The sequence below is a fragment of the Nannobrachium achirus genome (assembly GCF_963921795.1).
Source record: "Nannobrachium achirus genome assembly, chromosome: 15".
Taxonomy (NCBI): Eukaryota; Metazoa; Chordata; class Actinopteri; order Myctophiformes; family Myctophidae; genus Nannobrachium; species Nannobrachium achirus.
Window position 1 is genome coordinate 10,744,775 of NC_137822.1, and position 21,349 is coordinate 10,766,123.

The 21,349-nt window shown below is 44.4% G+C and overlaps 1 protein-coding gene across 1 annotated transcript in view; it reads left to right on the forward strand.

Moving 5' to 3' along the window:
- Positions 1-21,349, forward strand: part of LOC308299433 (ephrin-A5b-like) — a gene marked incomplete at both ends in the record, with an annotated part of 116,638 nt that overhangs the window by 60,561 nt on the left and 34,728 nt on the right. The gene's annotated exons all lie outside the window — the stretch shown is intronic.

Here is a 21,349-nt window from a genome sequence, read left to right on the forward strand (position 1 = left end):
GATAAACAGTGACGCTTGGTGCTCAGAAATCCACTCGGGGGCATTTAAAAACTCATTGAGTGTAATGTCATCCCATAGTGCACAGTTCACTGTCAACACCATCCACTTAGCATGGCCACAACGTTTCCTTATAGCGCCCACACACACACACGCGCGCACACACACACACACAATCCACAGAGGTGCATGTACGCGGAAATATACATGCGCATAGCTCCACGTCCAGTGCACAAACATAGACGCGTATAAAAGCGGAGGTGTAAATGTACAAGCAGACACAGTGGACGCATACACGAGAGACGCATACGTGTACGTATACATATACATAACTATTTGCACCTGTGAAAACTGCACACACACACACACACACACACACACGCACACACACTCGGGCCCTGAGGGTGCCCACACTGGTCCCAGATCAGAGATTGTTTTGGAAATATTCACACCTGGATCTGTTACAGTCAAGTCTTTGTTCTTTCCCTTCCTCTACGTCTCGTCCCTCAAGCCTCAGATTTATGCTTTGGCATCTTACAACCCGGGACGTTTTCTTTTCTTTCTTCTTTTTATTTGGGGCTCCTTTGTTACGTTCAGATTCGGATATTAAAAATAGTAAGTTTCGTGTCGCGTGACAACGTTGCCGCGTCACTCTGTTGCCGAGGCATAAATCAGGGCTAAGTCTCCTCATCCGGCAGACTGTCAGACTGCCGAGTAGTAAATCGTTGCCGTCGGGTGGAAACCTCGTAAGTCCAAAACTGTTTGTTTTGTATTTATAATTTAAAAAAGAATTAACTAGTGAAAATAGCCGATCTACAAGCACTCAACGCCTCGCTGTGTGAGGCGTTGTGTGCTTGTAGATTTGCTAGTTTCACTAATTTGTGCGACAGGCTTGTGTGATGAAGCAGGGCTTTACTTTCCAAAAAAACATAGACATTTGAAACTTGGAGATACAAGGTTTCTGCCCGATAGTGACAGAAAGTAAGTAGTCATTAAAAACAAAAACGATTTGAAACAGTGAAAATAGACAATCTACAAGCCGTGAGCTTGTATATCGTCTCGCTTGTTAGAGCTGCAACTTTCACTACTTTTGTGCGACACCCTCGTATGATGAAGTGAAGGGCGTCGATTTTTACGGAAAAACTTGGGGAGCATAAATATCGAGATACCAGGTTTCTGCTCCGACCGCGGCGAAGTCTAGCAAGCAGAACTGGCGGCGCGATGCGTGAGCTCGTAGAACGTCTGTTTTCGCAATCGTTCAAAACCACTTACATTAAGGTCACGTTGGGTGTAAGGAGCGTCTTGGCCCCCGTTCGTGAAGGCTCGTAATTCTATGTTATTTGCAAAACTATTCCTAGTCTTACAAACTGTATGCTTTGTTTGGTTTTGACGTGTTTACGCGTACAGTATTCTCCAGAGGGGTCAACGGAGGTCTGCCGGGACTCAGGAGTAGCACTCCCGAGTAACTGGGAAGGTAGAATTTCCATTCTTTTTGCTCAAGGACACACTTGGAATTGAACCCGCTCAATCTTCCATTCACGGGACATTCTCCTGGTTGCTCTCGTCCAGAGGTGTCAATTGGGCATACCTTGGCAACGGGGAAAAAAAGAATTCATCATACCTGTGGCTAAGGTATGGCAACATGACTGGTGTCTTGCACGCGCGCCTTCGCGCGCTTGCAAGACACCAGTCATGTTGCCATACCTTAGCTTTCGCTGAACTGACGCCACTGCTCCCGTCCACTTTCCAGTGAGGTAGTGAGAACGGCGGTGGCGACGCGAGGTTGCGAGGCGGAGCGGAGGTGTGAGAGTGGGATAGTGAGTGATTGAAAGCAGTCCTGTCTGACAGTGTGTGTTGGAAGCGCGGAATATGGTCTCGGATTTTGGCGAGATGAGATGCACGCCGATTGATTCCGTTGAAAGAACCGTGCTGGTAGGCCCTGTGTGTGTGTGACTGTACTGTACTGCTTATTCTCAGAACAAAGAAGCAGATCAATGTGACGCATATTGAGCTTCTAGATCTGATATTGGTTCATTTGGGGCTCTGTCGTCTGCTGGAATCCCTTCAAAAAACACATTTAGCAAAGCAATCCATTGTGAGCTTGTGGATTTCTTCTTTTTCCCCCATCATGTAACTCCGTCAAACGACAAAACTCATATACTTTGTTGACCAGAGTTTTCCCGGGGTCCATAGTACAGGTTTTGCCTCTGATATGTAGTGGAGTAGAAGTAAAAGTATCGCAAATGGGAAACACCCCAGTAAAGTAAATATTCCTCAAAAGTGTACTTAAGCACAGCACGAGAGTAAATGTACTTAGTTAATTCACACCACTGCCCTGCACTAATATCTAGCAAGCAGAACTGGCGGCGCGATGCGTGAGCTCGTAGAACGTCTGTTTTCGCAATCGTTCAAAACCACTTACATTAAGGTCACGTTGGGTGTAAGGAGCGTCTTGGCCCCCGTTCGTGAAGGCATATGTGTGCATATGTGAAACGCTGCTCTCATCTCCGGTGTTATATCCTCCCCGTAAAAAAGAAAAGAAAGAAGGGAGCCGTCTCTGGTGAAAGTAGAGATGAGCTTATTTACTCCAAACAAGGGAAAATCCCATTCACAACGACTTGACATGGGATCGAGACAGACCTGAAAGGCAAAAATTATAGGCCCCGGCACAAATATTTCTCACTACTTTGCAGTCAAAAAGGGAGAGAAACTAAATGTTGCGTTGCGTTAACATGGTCTCTTGCTTCTTGATTTCTTTTTTGGTTGATCCACATTCTTTTCTGTCTTCTCTGCCAGTGTGGAAAAACACCACGAAGCAGATATGAATCGGGAAAAAAACACTTTAATTGCCCAGTACAGTAAGCGCACAGGAATTTGTCTTGGTAACCATACTCTACAACTAATGTTACAATACCAGTGGTGTAAAGTAAGTACATTTACTTTAAGTAGGGATGGGGCGATACGCGATATTATCGTTTATCGTGATAAAAAACACGATAATCGTATCGTGGAGATTTCATTTATCGTGATATTGTCCTCTGTCATGCACTGGGATCAATTCACCTTTTATATGCCGAGCTGCATATCCTGTACCACTTAAACGTGCTATAATTGGTAAAAGGTACTTAATATACGTACTTCATAGTCTTTTTTTCACTCTCTATCAAATGTCTTTACCGAAAAATAGCCGATCTACAAGCTCACAAAGCCGTCGCAACGCAACGCGTTGTGAGCTTGTAGATCTGCTGTTTTTTGGCAAATGTTCCACCCCAGGATAATGGCTTTTGATTATCGCGATAATATCGTAAATCGTGTTTTATTTTGTCACAATAATCGTGATATGACATTTTCATATCGCCCCATCCCTGTTACAACTATATGCTCAACATTTATGCCGTACATTTAAATATAAAATATATCACATACAGCTGCGCAAGTTTTATACTTTGTAGACTTTATTGCCGGACGTCTTCCGACACTGATAAGACAGATTTGACGCTTTGATGGGATGAAGTCACGAGATGTATCTGTCGAAAAACCACTGTATTTCTTTCCTTTTTTGGAGGGGCGGGTCAGAGAACTGTGCCAGATGTCTGGCCGCGTACAGTTTCTTCACATGGTTATTGCATTTTTGCACCATCAAAAAGGTCGACCCTCCGTGATCTCTTTCACCATCTCTGCCTCCCTTCTTTATATCACCCCGTATGCACTCACGCACAAATGTTATTGAGTGATATTAAGAGGAGTGGTCACAGCTGGATGGTAAACCCTGGAATCCCCTAAAACAGTGGTTCTCAAACTTGGAGTAGGGACCCCAAGTGGGGTCCCCAAATTATTTTGTGGGGTCTTCAGATGATTAGCTTAATGTAAAAAAAAGTAATTCTCACTCAACGGTAAACAAACCAACATAAGTGTGTACAGGTTATCTGCACATTTATAAAGTGACAATTTTAAGGATTTTCAACACCGTTTTAATACCAAACTGGCCAAACTGTCAAATATTAAGCAAGAGGTGAACATTGTGAAAATAGCAGATCTACATGCTCACTGTGAGCATGTAGATCTGCTATTTTCACAATATTTATCTGTGGAAAGGAGTCACGTTAAATGTAATACCTACTATTCCAAGTGCTTGTCAGGGTGGGGGTCCCCAGTTCAAATATGTTTATTTTGGTGGTCAAGGCCTAAAAAGGTTTGAGAACCCCTGCCCTAAACCAAGAGGTTCTCTGCCTTTTTAATTTCAAGGAGCCTGAGTTTGACATGCATTACAAAGGCCACGATGGACCACATTCCATATATTTATCTGGCTCTGACTGGGACCACAATCTACACTCACATCTACAGACCTGCACTCATGTCCATTTGGTTCCTAACTATCAATGCTTTCGCTCGGGACCCCCTGGAACAGCTTCAAGGACCCTAAACCACTCTCCATTCTCCCTTGATGTGCACACAGTAACATCCTCATTGCTCATTTTACTGTGAAGTTGTTCATGTGGGTTAGGGTTAGACGCACCGCTTGCATTTGTTACCCCATACCTCAGCCCCATTTTAATTCCCATGATTAAGCCTCAGAGAATGAGTATTGCGTTCAGGGACCAAGGAATCCAGCAAACTCTCTCTCTCCCTCTCTCACACACACGCGTGCGCGCACAAACCCCCTCCCTACTGTATGCATGTGATGAATGGCTTCAGTATTAACGAAAGGAATGACCGAATGAAAACGGGTGGGGATGTCAACATGGGTGAAATACCTAATGGTTTCAGCTAATGGCCGGCCGGGTCAAGTGTAATTCATGTTTCATCGCATGGCGGATGTTTTAACAGTTCAAAAGGAAGTGTTGGCTTCGCCTCAGCCAGCATAATATTAGTTTTAAATGCTATAAAAAAACTATGTATATTCCCTCGACTACAGTTGTGCCCACACAACTATGACAAAACAAATGTACCATACCTTGTAACTTCTTTTGAAGCCATGACACTTTCAGGGGGGTTCAATTTTGCATTGTTCCCCAAACTCCCAAATACTTCACGGTCCGTTTGAAAACAGCCCTTGAAGCGTATAAAAAACCCCGGGACGTCACTGAGGGAAATGCATAAAGAAAAATAACGTGAAGGAAGCCAAAGACAAAGACTCTGTGTGAAACAGGAAGGAAGACAGAAATCACTGTCCAGTAGGTGAGAAAGGCCAGAGGGGTCATTTCCATCCCTTCTGCGTCCCGCTGTCTGTCTGTCTGATGTCTCAGACACTGCTTCACATCTGCTGTCCACTTGAAAAGAGACCGGTTATTCTGTCCAATTACCCCTGACCCGCTAGCACCGGTGTGTCCATCCGTCTATTAAGCCTGATTCATATTTTGTCCCCGTGCTGAAAATAGCTGAAAAAGCTCGCAAATCCACTATTTCTGGGATGGGTGGGAGAATGGCGTGCAAAAAAGAATAACTCAGGATGTACTGACTCACTCTACCTCATCCTGATGTCTGTCTGTCTGTCTCATTGGCGGCAGTGGCTCAGGGGTAGAGAAACCGCTATTAGAACACGGGGGGTTCCCAAAGGGTTCCCAGTTCGATCCCAGGCTCCTCCAGAGTTAGTGTCGAAGAGGCCTTGAGCAAGACTCTGAACCCCTAGTTGCTCCCGGTGAGCAGGTTGGTGCCTTGCATGGTTTCCTCCGCCATCGGTGTATGAATGTGTGTGTGAATGGGGTAATGTAATGCACAATCTCTGTAAAGCACCTTGGATAAAGGCGCTATATAAATGCACCATTTACCATTCTCATGGTCTGTCTTTCTCACTGCTGTCTGCCTGCCTGAACACAATTGTATTCAAGTCTGATATTATCAACATAATATAGTCTTTGATTTTACACGAGTCATAAGAACAAAAATACAAACAATTATCTGTTGATGATTTTGCGGTGCCATATCATCCAGATTCCAGACAGCTAATCCGTAACACGGCATTGGGCTCTGCGTACAACGTAAGCTCTGTCTGGGCTTGTTTAAGCGTGTGTACATAAAATACATTTCCACAATAATTAACGCAATTAACTTTAACCACATTAAAGCCTAGCGTTCCTGTTCTGGGCATGTTGTAATAGGTGAAAATGTGGCAAAAGAAAATAGGTTAACTTTCATCGAAAATAGCTGAACATTTGCCAAAAATAGCCAAAGATTCTGCGAAAATAGCCAATCTGACACACAGCAAAGTCATTTATATGGGGTTCAAGTCCTTGTTTGTCAAAATCGTGAGGATTTGATTGAACGCCTAGAATTATTGAATGCTTTAACCAGTGAAAAATAGCAGATATACAAGCTCACAGCGCGGCACCGAGTGCCCCGCTGCGAGCTTGTAGATCTGCTATTTTTGAAAAAGTTGTGAAAATGTGTGCAAATCTTTGAATATTTGTATTTTCAAAGCGAATGTTTGTAACTCAAATTTGCTTCTGGGTGGTCCCTGGAACTAAACATTTTGAGATGGGGGTCGGTGGCCAAATAAATATAATTTTGGGGGTCCTTCACATGAAAAGGTTTGAGAACCACTGACATAGTAGTCTCTCAAGAACAGACTAACTGAGCTCCAGTTCAAGTGAAAAGGACCTTTTCTTTGACGATGGCTGGCCAGATTGCTGACATAGAAACATAGGTTTTTTTCCAAAAACCTTAGAAGGATTCAAAAGACACTTCTAGAATCGGGTCAAAATTCTGATTTTCACGATTTAAAAAAAATAGCAGATCTACAAGCTCGCAGCGCGGCACTTGGTGCCGCGCTGTGAGCTTGTATATCTGCTATTTTTCAATAGTTAAAGCATAAAATAATGATACACAATAATGTGTACCCGTTTTGAATGAGATAATTTAGAGTTATTGAACGGCGACCCCCACCCCCCTCATTTGTGGAAATGAAAATTGATGAAACGAACCGTTCAGCTGTATAGGAGCATCACTGGCACCCATAAGGCCCACCCTCAGCCTGTGTCCTCCAGGCTATAGCTCCAGTGTCACCTGACACCATCTGCATGCTAACAGGCCCGTGAGAGTCTCTTCAGAGCAGCCCAGCACACACTGGAGGGCCCTGCACCGCCTAGTGACAAGTGTGGAAGGACAAGAGCCAGCAGGCACCCGGAATGCAGCGCTCTGTGTGTGTGTGTGTGTGTGTGGGTGTGGGTGTGGGTGTGGGGGTGTGTGTGTGTGTGCGTGCGTGTGTGTGTGTGTGTGTGTGTGTGTGTGTGCGCGCGCGTGGGTGTGGGTGTGTGTGTGGTTGTGGGTGTGTGTGTGTGTGTGTGCATGCATGTGGGTGTGTGTGTGTGTGCACCAGAACCTGTTCACTGTGTGTGGTTCTGTATGTTAATGTACACTGTGTGTGTGTATTGGAGAGCCCGACCGATGCCGGAGTTTTGGGTCCGATCCGGATTTTGGAGAGTCCCGTTTTCACTGGAAAAAGTGCTACATCAATTCTAATCAATTTGAAAAACTATTTCTATTTCTATGTACCAGATCACAACCTTTAAAAAAATGGTAAAAAACTGAAAACTGCATGTCTGTAATTGGCCAAAATATGGACAGCAGGTTGAAAAATCGTCCGCCATCGGCTGCATAATTGCTGATATCGATGTTGTCAAAAAGGTCAAATAATGTCTGATTATATCGGTATTAAATCAATGTATCGGTCAGGGCTTGTGTGTGTGTGTGTGTGTGTGTGTGTGTGTGTGTGTGTGTGTGTGTGTGTGTGTGTGTGTGTGTGTGTGTGTGTGTGTGTGTGTGTGTGTGTGTGTGTGTGTGTGTGTGTGTGTGTGTGTGTGTGTGTGTGTGTGTGTGTGTGTGTGTGGTGTCACTCATGACCTGGCCCTTAATCGGCGAGGGATTATGAGGATTTGAATATTTACCTCTCGTGAGAAAAGGTGACCTAATCGGTCTCGGCGAAGTACGTGTGACACACAGCACCGCGGGACCACAGGCCTTGTGTTGAGACTGCTGCTAATGCCTGCAGCGAGTCTGGGCACGTCACGTCAGCTCAGCACACACACACACACACACACACACACACACACACACACACACACACACACTCTATCCATCACATGTGTTCTATGACCTGGTGTCACTCACACCTTCAGCTAATCCCACGTGCACACACACGGGCACGTGCACACATAGACATCGAAGGGGGCTTGAGCCCCTGACCTTTTACCCGTCTGTAAAAAAGTGCCCTCTCCAGACCATGAATGCAGTTTTTACTATGGTGAAAGAAACGCAAATGCCCTCTTACCCATGCCATACCTGAAGGCAGCGTTCAAGAGAACTGCCTTTGTCCAAACTCTCCTGAACTTGAATGCAGCGTCTTATGTTGAAAGAATTGCCCTCTCTGTGTAGAAATCCATGCCGTACTCCACATTGCCTTTTTTTATGCTTAGTTTAGTGTGGTATCAAGTACTGAAAATAGCCGACCTCCAAGCTCACAACTCGCCGCAGCGCGACGCGTTGTGAGCTTGGAGGTCTGCTATTTTCAATATTTTCTCCAAAAGGCCCTTTTAGACATTTGCAGCCTTTGCCTCTCTAACATTCTCTGCACACACACACACACACACACACACACACACACACACACACACACACACACACACACACACACACACACACACACACACACACACACACACAGGTCAGTAGATCCACCTGTGTGTGCAGGGCGGGGCGCGTGGGTCTATAGTGTCGGGTCGTGTCGTACGTAAGTCTACTCTCTACCTGAGTGATCATCATCATCATCGGTCAGGTTGTCAGTGAGGTGCAGAAAAGCATTGTGTCTGGGAGGGAGGGAGGTGTGTTTGTTTTCCAGCACACCGAGGCCAGGCTGAGGTTAGTCCTCCTGGGTTTAGGCTCGGTCTTATTAATGATGGCAGATAACCAGGTGCACCCGCTGACCCTGGGGGGTGTTAAAGCAAAGACCCCCAGCCCGTACGTATACTCCACAAAGCTGGCAGGTTAGAGGTGTGGGAATGTGACTTCACTCACTCCCTTCCTCAGATGGTTTGCCTGGCTTTTATAACCTGTTGAGGCTGGGAGAGTATCGGTGTCATTTTAGATTTTTTGCAAAAAAAAAAAAAAACATTATTTTATACTTTGGCTATTAAAAAATAGCAGTAGGGCTGTCACAATTATTACATAATCGTCTAATCGCAATTATTTGACAATCGCGATTATTTTTCATAATCGTCATAATTGTTTCCATGTTGAAAAATGTTCGTATATTTAAAAGAAAAGTCAGAAATAGTGGAAATGGCAGATCTACAAGCGATGCGACGCGCTGTGAGCTTGTAGATCGGCTATTTCCATTATCAATGTTCTCTTTTAAGTATTAAGTTGTCAAATGTCATTTATTTGTATATTTAGGTTATGTGTCATATCTACCATATCTACTAAAAGCCAAACAGAAATGTAATTGTCAACGACAAAAACACAATTAAATCATTAATCGCAATTATTTGAGTGATAATTAAAATGTAAAATATCATAATCGACAGCCCTAAATAGCAGATATACAAGCTCACGGCACGTCACTTCTTGCCACGCTACAAGCTTGTAGATCTGCTCTTTTTTTAGAAGAAAAAGAGTGTGAAATTTGCGTTGTGAGCGTTGTAGCTACTTTTGTAAGTATGTAAGCACTCCAAATGTCCACTTTGGTGGACGCTGTGGTGGTTAGTGAAAGTGCATGTTGAAAATCAGGACATTTGACTGTTTCAGAGATTCGGGGACACCCAGCTTGAAACCCGGGACAATCCCGACTAAACCGAGACATCTGGTCACCATACTCTAACAACAATACAGACGTAGATATCCAGTCTGGTGCTGGATGCTGGTCTGCTTCGAATTACTTTGGTGTAACCAGTAGGTGTCCTAGTACCCGACACCGGGGGCTAAATGTCTCTAGTTTAGCAGTCAAGAGACCACCTCCAACTCACCACAGATGTACTAAGTTATGTTGTATTAACATGCATGTAGTCATTGTAGTGTATATAATACGTAACCTACATAAAATGATATTTTATTAATAACCACATGGATCCTAGCGTCCCTATTGTAGGGGGGGGGGGGGGGGGGGCATTCAGTGAAAATATATGATCTACAAGCTCACAGCATGTCTTGTTGCGACACCTTTTGAGCTTTTTCTCCCACTATTTCATGCTTTAACTATAAAAAATATTTTTTTGAAAAAAAACAACATTTGAATAATCTTGAAAATGCGTGCAAATCTTTGAATGTATATATTTCTTTAAGCAGACATTTGTAACGCAAATCCTTCTTTCTCTTTCTCCCTGGAACTAAATATATTCAGATGGGGGTCCGTGGTCAAATACATATAATTCTAGGGGGTCCTTGACATGAAAAACCACTTGAGAACCACTGAAATAGAAAATGTTCTGTAGAAGCCTTTTTTTTAAGGTATTTTTCAGGCCTAAAGGGTTAAAAAAAAAGACAGTTTTTCCAAACTCTTAACCCTTATCCATGTTCTATTTACTCTCTACCTTGAAAAGCGTTTTGGACTGGAGTGTGGAATACTAAGGGGATTTGGCCGACACGAAGCAGCGCCGCTAAGTGAAATATGGAAATAAAAGTCCTTGGGTCTCATCGTTTGCCAGAGACCAACAAGGATCGCCGCCATGACCGTGTGCTTCTTCTTGTGCAACAACTCCGAGGCCGATGAAAAGCCCTCTCTGTTGATGTAAATTGGCTGTTGTTTCCAGGATAAACACTATCTGAGGAGTGTTGAGCTCCGTCAAGTGTTCTGAGTGTATACGTCTGCGTTTTGGCCACGGCCAGCGCTGAGTGCAACGTGTGTACCGTTTTTAAAAAGCGTAACGTGTTCGCCGCCGAGCGCGTTGACTGATGCGCTGTTCCAAGTGATTTTAAACTCTGCCCCCCCCCCCCCTCCCCACCCTCTCCCCTCCTTTCCTAAACTGTCCCTTTCACACACACACACACACATACACACACACACACACACACACACACACACACACACACACACACACATACAAACCGTGTCTTTCAGTGGCCGGTCGTTGACTCGGTGGTCCTCGGGACACCCTGTATAGTTAACCCTTTTCAGCTGCGGCACTTAGAACATGTCATGCCACACCTTGTGCCTCTGAGAGAGGGGTGGGAGGAGGGGAGGGGTGGGGGGGTTGTGGTGGGCACATACTTAAATGATAATCGGAGTGACGGCTTAGCAGCAGCACAGAGGGCTAAAATAAGCGCTGCGGCGTTTTTTTTTTTTTTTTTTTCTTCTTTTTTGGTTTAATTCTGTTCTGTTGGAACATTTCGAATGCCGCGTTGCATATAGAGCGCTGCGTAATGGGAAAGTTGGCCTTCACATAATTCACATGAGACGGCCGCGCGGTGCGTGTACAGCATGTACTCATTGCGTCGGTGAGGTCAGCGCGCAGAGGAACAGCCGTACCGCGGCAGGGTCCCCTCTCGCAGGAAGAGAGGCTCATGTTTTTTAACGACTTTAAAACCCTATGTAATTTGTCGAACGTCGTCCCACAGGGGTCTGTTCGAGACCCCCTACTTTTATACCTCTTTCTCCATACCAGGGGCCTTTCAACGTTTTCAGGCCAAGGACCCCTTAGTTGAGAGAGAGAGATGAAGCTTTTCATAGATTCCTTTCCATATGGTTTAATCGTTTGACGGCACAATCGTCGGTGTATTTTGGATTCATGTAAATTTGTGTTTTCGGATGTGAAACCACTTGAATCGTCAATACTTAATAAATATGACCTTTCACTCTGTACTTAGTCTGCTCTTTTTCCCCCTCTACACCAAACCTCTTTGCCAAAAATAGCCGATCTACAAGCTTGTAGATCGGCTATTTTTGGCTAAAGTTCTCAGAATTTGGATGTTATAGGGTTCAAGTGGTTAAAAAAATCACACAAATTTGGAGGACCCCCTGTAGTAACTCTGAGGACCTCCTAGGGGTCCCGGACCCCCTGTTGAAGACCCTTGCTCTATACCAAATCTCTTCCATGAAAACCACTCTTCAAGAAGTTCGCAACACCTTTTGGAATGTACTATGACCTTGTAGATGTGCTATTTTGTTTTCTCCCCCCTTGCAAATGTTTGTCTATTATGATATATACCCAGGAAAGGGATATGCCAGGGTTCATGTTTATCTTTTAAGGGGTCACTAAACTATATATTTGTTGTAGGGATAACCTTCCATTAGCAGTCATAACACTGGGCAGCAGCCTTCTGTCTCTGAATAGCGTCTGGATTCGTACTGAAACGTTTTCTCTAGGTGAAACACTGTTCGTGCCCTTACTATAGTATAGCCGTGTTAAGGCCACGAATGTGTTCAATATTTGAGAACCCACTGACTGCACACTATCTGTCTAAACCGCAACAATGAAGGACAGACAGCATAAGTAAGCAGTCTTGTAAAGTGACTAAGTACATTTACTTACGTACAGTTTTTACCTACTTTTACTTTACCGGAGTATTTCCAATTCTCAATACTTTTACTTCTACTCCACTACATTTATTTGAGCATTTTAGTTACTAGTTACTTTGCATATTTTGCTTATTATTACAAAACATATACATTAAACACACACGCTCTTAGCCATTTGAAAATAGCCGATCTACAAGCTCACAATGCGTCGCACCGTAGAGCTTGTAGATCAGCTATTTTCAAAATATTTTTATACATTTGAGATTTTGTGAGTACTTTCTACTTTTGGTACATTCAGTACATTTTGATAACTGTACTTTTGTACTTTTTCTCAAGTCAATTTTGAATATAGGACTTCAACTTGTAAAAGGGTTTTTCTACATTGCAGTATTGATACTTTTACCTAAGCAAAGAATGTGAGTACTTTTTCCACCACGGTAAGAGCACTAAGCAGCCCTGGGAACCGACGCTTCCCGGGCCCGTTATAGCTCAGGAGTCTATCTCCTGTTTCTGTAGCGTGAGGCAGCTTGATGTGCAAGTACTGTACTGTACTGTACACCCTCTGGACATGACGCCAGTACAGTATGTCACAGTGGCTTACCCCCAATCCACCCCTCGATGCTGAGTGCCAAGCAGGGAAGCCGCTATATAGGGACCTTTTTATTTTATCGTCATTGGTATGACTATACGATCATATACGATCATTGGTGTGACTCGGCCGGGTATTGAACCCTCAACCTCCCTGTCTCTGAGGTAACAAGAGGCCACTGAGCTCGGGTCAACATACAGAACATTAAAAGGCAAAGTAACTCAAAGTGGTATTGGAAAAGCAATGATACAATCACCCCAGTGTTCGCCGGTAGCCAGTCCATTAATGCCATGACACCATGTGACTGTGGGCCCGTATATTTTTACAACACCCCTCTCTTAATGGTTATGGATGGAAATGATGGCGCACATGATGATGGCACACATTATGACCCCCCCACCACCACCACCACACCCCCCGTCCATCAGAACCGGAGCGATAATGGCGGTCACATGGTATTTACGGGGCTTTTAGGACGGGAGGGAGGGTGAGGTCAGTAATGGGTGCCAGTGAAAGGATGGGGCGAACGAGAGAGAGAGAACGAGGCGAGAGACGGGGGTGGGGGGGCTGGCTCGGCTGGGGCTGTAAAACCAGCAAGAGGAGAAGGGGTCAAAATGCCAGGTATGGCCCCCTCCTCCCCCCCCACACACACACTGCAGGAAGCATGGGCTTTGGATTGGGAGGATTACAACCTTAATGGCAAGGAGAGAGAGAGAGGGTGATGCACAGCAAAATCCTCAGTGTTAATTCATCCATTTGCAACTCGGGAGAGTGTTGCAAATGTGACCAAACCATTTTGGTCCCTTTTGTGGGGGGTCCCCTGATACATAAAAAAAATGCTGATCTACAAGCTCACAACGCGTCACGTTGTGACGCGTTGTGAGCTTGTAGATCTGCTATTTTTTTGGCAAATTTTCCGCCCCAGGATAATGGATTTTATCGTGATAATATCGTAAATCGCGATTTCTTTTGTCAAAATTTTCATATCGTCCCATCCCGAGTGGAGTCCTTGACATGAAAAAGTTTAAGAATCACTGATATAGAAACTTGCGTTTTTTCAAAAAACCTTAGAAGGATTTAGACGACACTTATAGAATCGGGGGCCAAAAATATTTAAAGACCTGCACAAATGTTCATGGTTTTAGAAAAAAATAAATAGCAGATCTACAAGCTCGCAGCGCAGCCCTCGGTGCCGCGCCGTGAGCTTGTATATCTGCTATTTTTTTCAATAGCTAAAGCATCAAATAACGGTTAAAGTGATATAATGCTTTCCAGTCCTAAAATGGGTTCAAATGAATACTGCGGATTTTCCAGTGCGGAGGTGTAAAATGACTGGAGAGATGTGTGGAAGGGTTAAGATGTTCTGGCGTGTCCCCAGGGGGTAGATGAGAGCGCTAGAATGCCTGTCATTCACTAGAGGGGGTATATTTATCCAGCCCATTGGGCCCCAAGCCCAACTGGTTTTGGCCCACAGTGAAATGAAGGAGTAAAAAAAAAGGTTGTCCAGACTGACATTCATTCTGTAACTGTTTATATCATTCCAATTCTGTTTACACTCTTTTTTTGTCTCTTTCTCTCACTCTCTCTTTCTTTCACCTCTTCACCCTTTTCACTCCTCTTTTCAACTGTTTTATTTTTTTATCCCTTCTTGTTTTGTTCCTGCCTTGCTTTTTTGTAAACCTCACACACAGACATTAAACTCCTGCATTACTTTACTACACTACACTAAAAATTTGCTACACTAGTCTACATTGCACTACTATATCGTCACTGTTCGTTTTTGAAAACGGTTTTGGACATACAAGGTTTTCACCCGACAACGACGATGTACTATACTATACTAATACTACTCTCCCTTTCCCCTTAAGCTATCTTATCCTCCCTTTCTCTATGCATTTCTCTCTCTTTTTTAACCCTGTTCAGACCTTTCTTCCCGAGTATGTTTTTAATTGTTTACAATGGGAGCGGAGCGTTGTGTATTTACACTATAGTGGAACCACCACCAGCAGCACAACGAGGCGCCTACTCTGCACTGCGCGTTCATGTGTTTTACGTTATTATCAGCTTGCGAGTTGCAGATAGTTTAAATGTTTTCAACGCGGGCGCTAGGAAGGGTTTCTAATCTATGCGAGCGAAGAAACACTTTGGTGGACACAAAGCTAGCCTAAACTCTGACCGTAATAATTCTCTCTCTCCCGCGCTCTCTCTTTCCTCCCTCTATACCTTTACCTACTGTACCAAAGGACATGTTGGTGTCATTGCATTGAGAGACAGACAGATGGACAGACAGACAGACGCTTGGCGCGCTGCAGTGTTAACAGCAGGGTAGCATTGCCACTCCAATAACAATTACATGAAGTGGTGTGTGTGCTAAACGAGGTGGCACTGCGGTTCACTGGACGAGGCTAATCAGTGCAGTCTGCTCCGCTAAAACACTCTGACAATGACAGCCAGGCAGAGGCACCTGCATGCCAGCCAATGATGCCCGATTTAACACACACACACACACACTCACGCACACGTGCGCGTATACATTACCGTGTACACTTGCTCAGCAACACTGCACTGACACAACACACAGACACAGACAGACAGACAGACACACAAAATGGATGAAAAGCATTATGGCAGTGTTTCTCAAACTTTCAAATTTCAAGGTCTCCCCTTAACTCTGACAGTGTATTTGGTTCCATTTGTATACTGTTAGAGTTACAGACTTGTATGGGTCCATTTAGACCCCCAAAAATGAACCCACAGAGTCCCTGGAATCCACTTTGAGAACCAGTGAATTATGGAACTACAGTCCAAAGTCAACGAGGCCTCCTCTCTCTACCAGTGAAGCTTCAATTTAATACTATGGCCGGCGTGCACACAAACTTGTTTGTAGCTTGCGAACGATCATCAGACCCAAGGAAAAACCAAACAAACGCCGGAAAACGGGAACCCCCTTACGGGGTCCATTTGGTTCTGTTTGTGTACTCTCGGAGTTAGGTTAACACCGAGGACACTTTTTTTTGTTCGCTCTCTCTCTCATCCCACCACTCCCCGACAGTGAAATTGTCAGAGGAAGAGATACAGATCTGTCTCATGTCTCTATCCGCTTGGCAGCGTCTCAAGACAAAGAGCTGTCTGCGTGGTTTTATATATTTAATTTCTTTCAGAGAGAGAGAGCGAGAGAGAGGGGATGGAAACTGGCCTGCTGTGAGGCCATCCATCAACAGAGGCTCTGTCTCCTCCTTTATAGCCCACTCCATCATCACACAGACACAGTAAATCCTTCCACAAACGGACGTGCGGCCTGGGTGACATGTGGTTCCTATATCTACGCTATTTCACACGACTGGCCCGGATTCAGTAAGAGGCAGGCTGGGGCGAGGCTCTCCGCCGCGGCAGCGGAGGTGTTGTAAGGGCCCGCTGCAGGGACTTATTATAGGCTGACCTGGCATCAGTTGAGACGAGCGAGCGCAGCAAGGCAAACAATAGCAGTTGGATTAGTGTCAAGTGCAGCAAAAGAAATGTATACTGGAAAAATAGTTTTGCAAGTGGGGTGGCCACATTTGAGGCTGCTCTATGGGTTGAAAATCATTACAGGTTCAAATATTTTAAGTGTGTTATAGCGATAGTCTGATACTGTATATCGGTCTGTATATCAATCTGGCCAAATATATCACATTTTGTATCACATTGTTATTTGCACTTGTGACGTTTTCTTTTTCTATCTACAGTATATAAGAGTTTTTTTTTTATACAAATATAATTTATCTCTTGACATTTACACTGCATAAAAAGGGGAAATTATAGCACTATAAATAGTCCATAAGAGTGTGTAAAAGTGTTTGAAATGTAAAAAACTAGGGAACATGGCTCCCTAGTACTGGCATACACTTAATTAATTATCAGAATCTTTCAGAGATCGAGGGAAGAATCGGTTGATATCGGCCTAGCTGTTCTCCGACATATCAGAGTCTGCATCTGCCTCGAACAATCCATATTCATGTGTATTTGCACAAGTGACTGGCAGTGGTGCAGTTGAAAATAGATGATCTACAAGCTCACAAGTCAACGCGTTGTGAGCTTGTAGATCTTCTATTTTCAAACATTTTGTATTTTTACTTTTGGTATTTTTAAGTATATTATGTAACACTTTCATACTGTTACCCAAGTACATTTTGAATTCCGGACTTTTACTTTGTAACAGAGTATTTCTATATTGTAGTATTGATACTTTCACTTAAGAAAAATACACGAGTACTTTTCCCACCACTGGTGACTGCAGCCACTTGACTTCATCTGGCTCTAATCAGCTGCTACATCACAATGTGAGCAGCTGGTAGCTTGGCTAAAAAGGTCCATCCATGCTGTGTGTTTGGCTGCTTTGGTCTGGTAGGCCTTGGCACTTGATACTGGACCAGATTTGACTCTTCTGCTCCTCCGGTCTTTTGCGTGCTTGTGTGTGTGTGTGTGAGCAGGGGTGTCGCACCAAATTTTGGGCCCTGGGTACAAGGATTCACTGTGTTATATATGCTTTGACTATTGAAAAATCATGAGAATTTGTGTCTTTGAGTCTTTGAAGGTTTTTTTGAACTTTGAGTCTTTGAAGGTTTTTTTTTGAAAAACCTATGTTTCTATGTCAGTGGTGCTCAAACCTTTTCATGTGAAGGACCCCCAAATTTATATTTATTTGGCCATGGACCCCCATCTCAAAATATGTAGTTCCAGGGACCCCCCAGAAGCATATTTTGAGTTACAAATATTTGCTTAAAAAATACATATATTCAAAGATTTGCTCACATTTTCACGACTTTTCCAAAATAGACGATCTACAAGCTTGTATATCTGCTGTTTTTCAATAGCTAAAGTATAAAACAATTAAGGCCCCTCCTCCACTTTGGGCCCTAATAACTCAGTCCCACTTTTCCCCCCCTTGTGACACCCCTGTGAGTGAGTGTCGGTGGGGGTGTGTGTGTGTGTGTGTGTGTGTGTGTGTGTGTGTGTGTGTGTGTGTGTCAGTGGGTGGGTGGTTGAGTGAGTGGACGATTTTGTTGTCTGTGGGAGATTAATTTAACCTCCATTTGTCATGCAAGGTTTGCCAAACCATAGTAATTATTTTTCGGCAAAATGCGCCACATACCGACCCTGCTAAACACTTTCACACACAGCTGAGGGAGGGCCAGACTTCGTTCTCTACCCGGGGTCACCCTCAGTAGTAGAAATACGCATTTACGTTCCTCGCTCAAAGGCATTTCAGTGACGTATTAATGGAAGGCAGAAGTGAGCGTTTCTTTGTTCTTGCACTCCGTTTCTAAACTCCTGCCGTGCGTGTGTGTGTGTGTGTGTGTCATGACTCATCATGAGTTGCAATTTTCATGACTCTCAGCTTGACTTGGTAAACTTTTGACTTCACTTTTGGCTTGACATGCCCAATTTTGGGCATGCCAAGCCCGGGAAGGCTTATAATAATGTCATGTGAGCTGGTAGATCGGCAATTTTCAAAATGGCCCCGGTCAACTAACTACGTGCGTATATAGGGGTTTAAGTGGTTTAAGTGGCCAAGTTGTTGATACAATTCATTGAAGTGCGCCCATTCAAAGAGCTCCCATTAGGCCTGCACACATTATGCACTTCTGACACTGAAGGTGTGAATGAGAAATATGCCTGCCTTACATGTGGCAGTGTTACTGGGAATGTCACGAAAGGTGTGAATATGAAGCGTTGCCGGTGGAGAGCATCCATATGAGCTCATTACCGCTTAAGGCGGCGTCAGAGACGCTCTTAAGGTGGTAACGCGTTGTGACCTCGTAGATCGGCTATTCTCAAAAGAAAGCCTTAGCCCAGTGGTTCGAAACTTTTCAGGTCGAAACCCAAAAGAGAGATTAGTTTGCCCGGGATTCTAGCCTGGGAAGCTAGTAAAAATAGCCGATCTACAAGCTTACAAATTATTATAATTTTCATATGGAATTTCTTAGATTTGTTAGTTTTTTGTTTTTAAAATGTTTTAAAAAAAAATTACTCTTTTGAAATATATATATATTGAAATGTAGGGGGTGCCCGGTGGCCTAGTGGTCCAGGCGCATACCACATACTAGGCTATGATGCCTGCTGGCGTCGCTGGTTCGATTCCCGATCTGGACGACCTTTGCCACATGTCATCCCCTCTGTCTCTCTCCCCATTTCCTGTCGATCTACTATCCTATCAAATAAAGGCATAAAAAGCCCCCCAAAAAAATCTCCTGACCCACTGTTTGGGAAACAGTGCCTTAGCCTATATACCATACTTACACAAGGCTGATCAACAGCGCCAGACAAACAGACAGACATACACGCATGGTCAGTTATTGGAGTGGTTTGCACCACTGAAAACTTTGATTACAGGACTTTGAAGCGGAGTATTTTCTGTACCACGGTATTGCTAATTTCAACTAATCCGAGTTCTCCTTCTTCCACACCACTGGTGTATTTGCCGACCTGAGACGATGGTTGTCGGTGCACCGGCGTGCACACAGAGCTGATGGAAAGGGCTTTGACAGACATTCCATGTCAAAGGGGTGGGGGTGTGGGGTCGGGGTGGATATAGGGGTGTCAGGGGCGAGGAGAGGGGGCCCCGGAGGGGTGAGATTGAGTGGACCAGGTGGTTAGAGCTTGGCACTGGCATGCGGGGCACTCGGAGGGCACTCTATGTTTAGCAACCTAACATGATGTTACATGTGCTGTTTGCTCTGCTGCTGTTTGGTGGAAGGGGGGACGGAATTGTCTCTTCTGCTCTCAGTGGCGCCCCCCTCCCAACCCCCCCCCCCCCCCCCCTCCCTCTCTCTCTCTCTCTCTCTCTCTCTCTTCCCCCAAATCCCTCAGTCACAGCCGTTTGCAATCAGAAGCAGACGCACGCGCCCGCGCGCGCACGAACACCCACGCGTAAGTGCGTGCATGCGTGCGCACCAGGGATGGGACGATACGTGATTATATTATCGTTTGTCGTGATAAAAAACACTCACGATAATCGTATCGTGGGGATTTAATTTATCGTGATATCGTCCTCCGTCATGCACTGGGATCAATTCACCTTTTATTTGCCGAGCTGCATATCTGGTACCACTTAAACCCTCTATAATTGGTAAAAGGTACTTATAATATACGTACTTGATATAGTCTTTTTTTTCACCCTATCAAATGTCTTTGCCAAAACAATAGCGATCTACACGTCGCGTTGCGACGCGTTGTGAGCTTGTAGATCTGCTATTTTTGGCAAATGTTCCAAACAAGGATAATGGATTTTGATTATCGCGATAATATCGTAAAACGAGATTTCTTTTGTCACAATAATCGCGATATTACATTTTCATATTGTCCCATCCCCAGCTCACACACACTCACACACACACACACACACACACACACACACACACACACACACCGCTCAGATTGATACGGTCATGCCGACACACAGACACCAGTTCATCTACAGCACTTATGGGACATCTAAGCCCTGGATGTTCTATCTTTTCCCCCTTTCATCTCTTTCTCGCCCTCTTTTTTTCCCCCCACATCTGTTTTTTTTAACTATTTGTTTCAAAATGTCTTTCCCGCTATTGCTCTTTTTCAATTCCCCCCTTTCTGTTCCCTCTCTCCCTCTTTCTCTTTCCACCTCCCTCTCTCTCTCTCTCTCTCTCTCTCTCTCTCTCTCTCTCTCTCTCTCTCTCTCTCCTCTCCCCCAAAACCTCGAACACAACAAATATCCCAAGCATGACTTACTAGAATTTTACCATCTCCCCGCAGAGCGCCTATTAGGCGACCGCGTCAATTCCAGCACACTTTGATGTGTGCGAGACCTCACTGGTGGAGAAGAGGTGGTCTGTGTGGTGTTTCGGGGCGGCGGGGAGGGTGTGGGTGGCTGGCTGCATGTGGATGTATATGCGTGTACACATGTTTAATGTTTGCGTGTGCGTACGTAGTCGGTGTGTGTGTGTGCGTGTGTGTGTGTACTAGTGATTGCCAAATGTCTCTGGCACTCTGACTTTCAATCTCTGAAATCAAAATGGCTAAAACGATAGAAAGCAGTCAATGATTTTTTTTTTAACACTAACATCTTTTCTTTTCTCTAATTACAATCTAAAATATGAAGAAAACAAAGTAGTCTTTTAGCATTAGACCGTTAGAGGTGAGGTGTAGGGGTTGTGGTTGTGTTGGCTGATTCAATTATACGTAGTTGCGCGACAGCGTCACGCACCGGAAAATAGACAATGTAAGAGCTCAAAACCAAGGCATCGCAGGCGATCTGCTAAACGTTTGGCTATCATTTTACCTATATTCAAGTACTTTCAAAT